The sequence below is a fragment of the Cupressus sempervirens genome, chromosome 7, assembly GCF_028749045.1.
Source record: "Cupressus sempervirens isolate cs-2001-9-10 chromosome 7, ASM2874904v1, whole genome shotgun sequence".
NCBI lineage: Eukaryota > Viridiplantae > Streptophyta > Pinopsida > Cupressales > Cupressaceae > Cupressus > Cupressus sempervirens.
In genome coordinates this window covers 799,586,554-799,593,305 of record NC_143124.1, presented here as the reverse complement: position 1 = coordinate 799,593,305, position 6,752 = coordinate 799,586,554, and the positions used below count along the sequence as shown (strand labels likewise).

General features: G+C 36.1%; 1 pseudogene; it reads right to left on the bottom strand.

Annotated features, from left to right (window-relative positions):
• Positions 1–5,690: 5,690 nt before the first annotated feature.
• On the bottom strand, positions 5,691–6,362 carry LOC149549786 (tRNA (guanine-N(7)-)-methyltransferase pseudogene; annotated as a pseudogene).
• Positions 6,363–6,752: the final 390 nt, after the last annotated feature.

Below are 6,752 nucleotides of genomic sequence, written 5' to 3'. Positions count from 1 at the left end.
ATTATATTCTACAATGTACATAGCTCTTTTTTGAACCTTTTTATAATATTTCTCATGTCCTATGGCATGGGGAGAATAGCTACTAAAGTTAAGAGTATCTTAACATTAGTTAGACTTGAATATAGCCGAGGGAATCTATTTCACATAGAGTGGATTAGTCCAAGCAATGAAGGATATTCAGATATCACTTGATGCACTGGTCCATCAAAAGAGATCCATCTGTATCATTATCTTTAAGAAGCTTCCTCCCATTAGTAAGTCCTTGAGAAAAGTGTTGAATTCTCAGACTCATTTGGACTTTGACAAAAGTATTGGTAAATCTCTTTGATTGGATATTTCACTTTACTTACACAACCAAAATTGTTGACAATTCCAAAAGTTAGATTCATTCGATGGGCCATGCAATGAATGGGAATAGTGTAGGGTGCCAAATCATTCTTGATCTATTTGTAAAGACTGCCTTTATGACCTTGCATAACCAAAGCTCCATCCGCTCCAACACACACCAAATTTTTGGCAATCTCTAGTTTATCCAAACCTCCACATTCAATTAGAGTACTCTTTAATAAATCATATAAATTTTCAGCTATCGCACTACAATTCAATTTAGCAACAAATATTAGAAAGGGTTGATGACAAAGATTGTTTATAGTATAAGCATGCATGCACACCCAAGAAGTATTATCAATTGTTGTAACTTCATCTAGAGATAGTGCAATGAAATTTGAGAGTTTTATTTTTTTCTTCATATCTTCTTTTTCAACATGTGCAAGACATCTAGCCCATTCCCACTCGTTGTTTACTGACCAGTGAATAATCGGATAGTTTCAAAGTTTGAAAAGGTGCAATAAGGAATTAATTAAAGGGTAGTCCATCATAGGATGTCCTCTACTCAAAATATAAAATACCACACTTAATTGAGCTACTTTTCCCATATTTTGCACTTCCATTTCTTTCCCAATGAAATATTTGATGGAACCTTTTATTGCAGAACACTTCTCCCATATTTGCTGGTGTAACTTGTATATTTTGGCATTCCTGATATATAGAAAGTTGTCCTTTATTTTCTAAGTTAGCACAGATTTTTCAACTCCATCTATAGTTTCCTTTTTGTAAACTTTACCGGCATGCTTTTCTATGGTATCAAGTTTAAGTTGCAACCTCTTCTCCTTCTTTGTTATCTCTGTGCAGATCTTACATCTACATTCTACAAAAGACTCACCATCAATTGGATTGGCCACTGGTTCAATGAACTAGTACTTTTCCACCCATTCTAACTAAAAATTCCTTTTGGAAAAATCCCAACAAGATCAATCTTTCTTTATTCCAATTTTCTTTTCCCCTTTTGTGCATGAACATGATTTATGGAATCATTTTTGGTTTTCTCACTCGATTGGTCTAGGACCAACTCCAACTCTATAATATCAATTTCTGACTCCCTACTCAGGGGAAGTGCCTCCAAATCATGTTCAAGTTCATTCTTTACTGAGATATCAGGTTCACCAACTTGAACTTCAATACAGTCCGAGTCTCCAACTTGCGATGAATCTCCTTTTTCAATAAGCACTGGAGATCTAACTTGTGAATCTTGTAAGTTGCCAACATTTCCACCACCAAAATATGTTGCTATGCTTCTGCATTTTGGTAATGGTGGCCTCTCTTTGCTTTTAGGGATCCTACTGAAACACTTGTTACCCCTCTTGTTTGACAATCCAAACCAATAAAGGCTACAAAAAATAAAGCAACTTAATTGTTGAGCAAAAGACTCAAATAGTGACGAGTCAAAGACTATGAATAGTGATAGTAGACTACTTAGACTACATATAATAACAATAATATGATTCATTCTCCAAAAAATGGTACTACTACTACGGTGCTACAGTCTACGGTACTACCCAATATAATTCGCAAACCTATAGGCTATCTTAGCATGTGAGATGTCTAGTCACTAGTGGATACTGGACAGTAAAACTAAAAAATAACCAGTACCACTATACTGGTATGGCCATACCATTGTTGACATAAAAAATAAATTAAAAATCGCTTGCCTTTTATGAAAACCAAGGTCCATGAGTCAATGGGAAATGCACTCAACACTCTAAAACTTTGGCGGCAATAAGAAATGCCATTCTCTAGACCAGAAAATAGTGAATTGTGTAGAATATATCTTATAGTCCAATATAGGTTGACAAATTATGTGGGATTAACAAGCGGGAATGTCGAACATAGGCAAAGCGCACTGTCCTATGCAAGCCCAAAGTAGGAAATAGTTGGCTAAATAGGGCTGATGATCGACACATGTCGAGAAAATGGTAGGCAACACCCAACCCAAGGGAAAATTATTTGGTTGTAGTAATGGCAAAATAACATGGGCCAATAAGAAACAAACATGCAAAAGCTAGCAAAATGTTCAAAAGTAAATGTATCCAAAATGTATATTGCATTGGCGATTGGACCGATATTTTTGACCAATCATGTGATAACTAATGGGCAACTACCATGGGTTTTGAACCCAAATCTGATAAATATCTGGTGATGTGGTTGGCCTACATTGCATGTGCTATTCACCAAGTGATGATTAACCCATGAGATGGGATTGCCAAAAGGTGAATATTTTCCACTAAAGTAATCTTTGGACGTCAGCAAAAGTATTGGTAAATCTCTTTGATTAGAGATTCCACTTTACTTACACAACCAAAATCGTTGACAATTCCAAAAGCTAGATTCATTCAATGGGCCATGCAATGAATGGGAATAGCATAGGGTGCCAAATGATTCTTGATCTTTTTACAAAAACCACCTTTATGACCTTGCATAACACACACCAAATTTTTGAAAATCTCCATTTTATCCAAACCTCCACATTCAATTATAGTACTTTTTAATAAATCATATAAGTTTTCAACTGTCACACTACAATTCAATTTAGCAACAAATAGTAGAAAGGGTTGATGACAAAGATTGTTTATAGTATAAACATGCATACACACTCAAGAAGTATTGTCAATTGTTGTGACTTCATTTAGAGACAATGCAATGAAATTTGAGTGCTTTATTTTTTTCTTCATATCTTCTTTTTGAACCTATGCAAGACATCTAGCCCATTCTCACCCACTATTTACTAACCAGTGACTATTCAGATAGTTTCAAACTTTAAAAAAGTGCAATAAGGCAATAATTGAAGGGTAGTTCATCATAGGATGTCTTCTAATCAAAATATAAAAGACCACACTTAATTGAACTACTTTTCCCATGTTTTACACTTCCATTGCTTTCCCGATGAAATCTTCGATGGAACCTTTTACTACAAAATGCTTCTCCCATAATTACTGGTGTAACTTGTATATTTTGGCATTCCTGATATGCAAATAGTTGTCCTTTGTTTTCAAAGTTACCACAAATTTTTCAACTCCATCTATAGTTTTCCTTTTGTAAACTTTACTGATGTGATTTTCTATGGTATCAAATTTAAGCTCCAACCACTTCTCCTTCTTTGTTATCTCTGTGCAAATATTAAATCTGCATTTTACAAGAGGCGTATCATCAATTGGATTGGCCACTAGTTCAATGAACCAGTACTTTTCCACCCATTCTAGTTAAAAATTTCTTTTAGATAGATCCCAATGAGATTGATCTTTCCTTTATTCCAATTTTCTTTTCCCCTTTTATGCATGAACATGATTTATGGAATCATTTTTTGTTTTCTCACCTGACTGGTTCAAAACTGACTCCAACTCTATAATATCAGTTTGTGACTCCCTACTTAGGGGAAATGCCTCCAAATTATGTTCAAGTTTGTCCTCAACTAAGATATCAGGTTCACCAACTTGAATTTCTTCAATATGGTCTAAGTCTCCAACTTGTGATGAATCTCCTTTTTCAATAAGCACTGGAGATCTAACTTGTGAATCTTGTAGGTTGCTAACATTTCCACCACCAAAATATAATGATATAGTTTTGTGTTTTGGTAATGGTGGCCTCTCTTAGCTTGCAGGGATCCTATTAGAACCCTTGTTATGCCTCTTGTTTGACATTGCAAACCAATAAAGGTTGCAAAAAATAAATCAACTTAGTTGTTAAACAAAAGACTCGAATAGTGACAAGTCAAAGACTATAAATAGTGATAGTAGACTACTTAGAATACATATAATAACAATAATATGATTCATTCTCAAAAAAAGGGTACTACAGTCTAAAGTACTACCCAATAAAATTTGCAAACCTATAGGCTATCTTAGCATGTCAGATGTCCAATCACTAGTGGACACTAGATAGAAAAACTAAAAAAAGAATTATTACCACTGTACTAGTACCACTATCAAAATAAAAAATAAATTAAAAATTACTTTCCTTTTACAAAAACCACGGTCCATGAGTCAATGGGCAATGCACTCAGCACTCTGAAACATCAACAGGAATAAGAAATGCTAGTCTCCAGAACTAAAAAAAGTGAATTGTGTAGAATAATAATATCTTATAGTCCAATCTAGGTTGGTGAGTTATGCAATATTAACAAGAGAGAATGTCAAATATAGAATAAACACGCCTTCCTATGCAAGCCCAAAATAGGAAATAGCAGGCTAAACGGGACTGATGGTTGACACATGTCAAAAAAATGGTAGGCGATGCCCAACCCAAGAGAAAATTATTTGGTTGTAGTAATGGAAAAAGAATGTAGACCAATAAGAAACAACATGCAAAGGATGGCAAAATGTTTAAAATAAATGTATCCAAAATGTACGTTACATTGGTGATTGGACTGATATTTTTGACCAATCATGTGATAACTAATGGGAGACTACCACATGCTTTGGACCCAAATCTGATAAATATCCAATGACGTAGTTGACCTATGTTGCATGCACTATTTGCCAAATGATGATCGACCCATGAGATGGGATTGCCAAATGGCGATGTTCACCGCTAAAGTAATCTCTGATTGTGGATGTCCTTAATACTACATGAATTCACTTCTTTGAGATGTTGTGAGTGGATTGGTTATAGATTTGACATTATCTTTTATAGTAGGAGCTTCTTGGTATATATGTGGTAGGTATTTCTCTTGAGGCTTATGATTGCGGGTTACAGATTGGATATTTTAATGATGTGAAATTCACTTAGTACACCTTTGGAGGTATGGATAGTTGGATGGGTTTGGCACATGTTGTGGGTGTTATTTTAGTTATGGATATTTTGATAACTACGGATACATGTGATTACCTTTGGATCAAGTTTTTGTTCTTGGAGTTTTAGTTGGTACAGGATTTTATGACCTACTTCAATAGGTTGGGTGGCTTTCTCTTTGAATGGCTTCTATGTATGTTCGGTGGCAGTGTCATAATAGGAGGTGTGATCATTCATGTTTGAGATGTTGGATACCTTGATCTTGTTGTGGGTACAATGATGGAGGCACTTCATGTACTTTAATCCATGATGGTGGATGTGCTAGGAGGAATTGTTCCCTTGTTCATTTATGTCACTACAAATTGAACCTATGCAATGTATACAACAAGTGGGAGATTGTTGAGATAATGGGTGTTGCACACATTGCATAATATTTTTATATTGTATTATTATGTAATTTTGCACCTAGATGGACGTGCACTAATAGATTTGGGAGTGTTTTGCGACATCAATTTGCATTTGGCTTTTTTTTTGCCTTATAGCCCGACGACGTCGCAATTGAGACGTCATCGAGGTATAAGGAAAAAAAAAAAAAGAGGCACATTGCTCATTATCTGCTGCCGCCGAATCAAGCTCCGCTGCCGCCGAGAATTATCATTGCCTCCGAATTGCCAAATCAAGCACCCAAGGTATAGAAAAGTTTCTACTACTTCTTTCTCCTCCTTTTTCCTTTTTATATGCTCTGGAAACAAACTCAGTAGGGACACTACAGAGATATTATCATAATGGCCCGGATTCGCTTTTCGCAAAGCCAAAATTCTTTCTTTAACATACTCGCTTACCTTGTCACGGAGCTCCATGCCTATCATCAGGGTCGATGGGAAAATGGGTGAAAGCTACACCAGAAGCCCACCAAAGCCGCAACCAATATCTGCAAACCAAATTTTCTTTTCTTGACCAGTTGAGGCAGAACATGCGTTCGTTGGTTTCAAATCCTTAGAGTTCGAGACTTCATGTTCTTCTTGAGCTTCGCCATTAGGGTTAGGCGCTGGAGATTTGTTGTCTTGGAGATGTTTTCTGGAGAAATATGAAGGGAAATGGTCGGCATAATCGAATTGAGTCGGACAGAGAGGTACAGGAAAGTGTGAATCACTGAGAGGATTGTTGTGAGCTCGCGCTTTGTAAAAATGCTTCCTTGGATGCTTCACGGATGCGCAATACTCTCTAGCATGCGACATTGCTCAAATTCGAGGGTTTTTCTTCACATTTCTTGACGAGATTGGAGAGAAGCTCTGTGGTGAAGAATGGTTGTTGCAGAACCTCCTGGATGAATGGCTGCCATAACACGCCTCCCGTTGTCTTTTCATATTTCTTCAAGATCTTTGCAACACCTGTGTAGTCATGGTCTCGCTCAATGGACAAATTTGACAAAACGGGGGTTTTGAATTTGAGAAAGGGGGAAAATTAGGGACATAGTCCATTATTAACCTTACATACCTCTGATAAACACATTCAAAAACCTTTTGTCTTTTCAGGAACCCCATATACATCTGATAAACACATTTGAAAGCATTTCATCTCTTTTGGAACTATTGGAATACTTTCAACAACATTAGTGATACTAGATG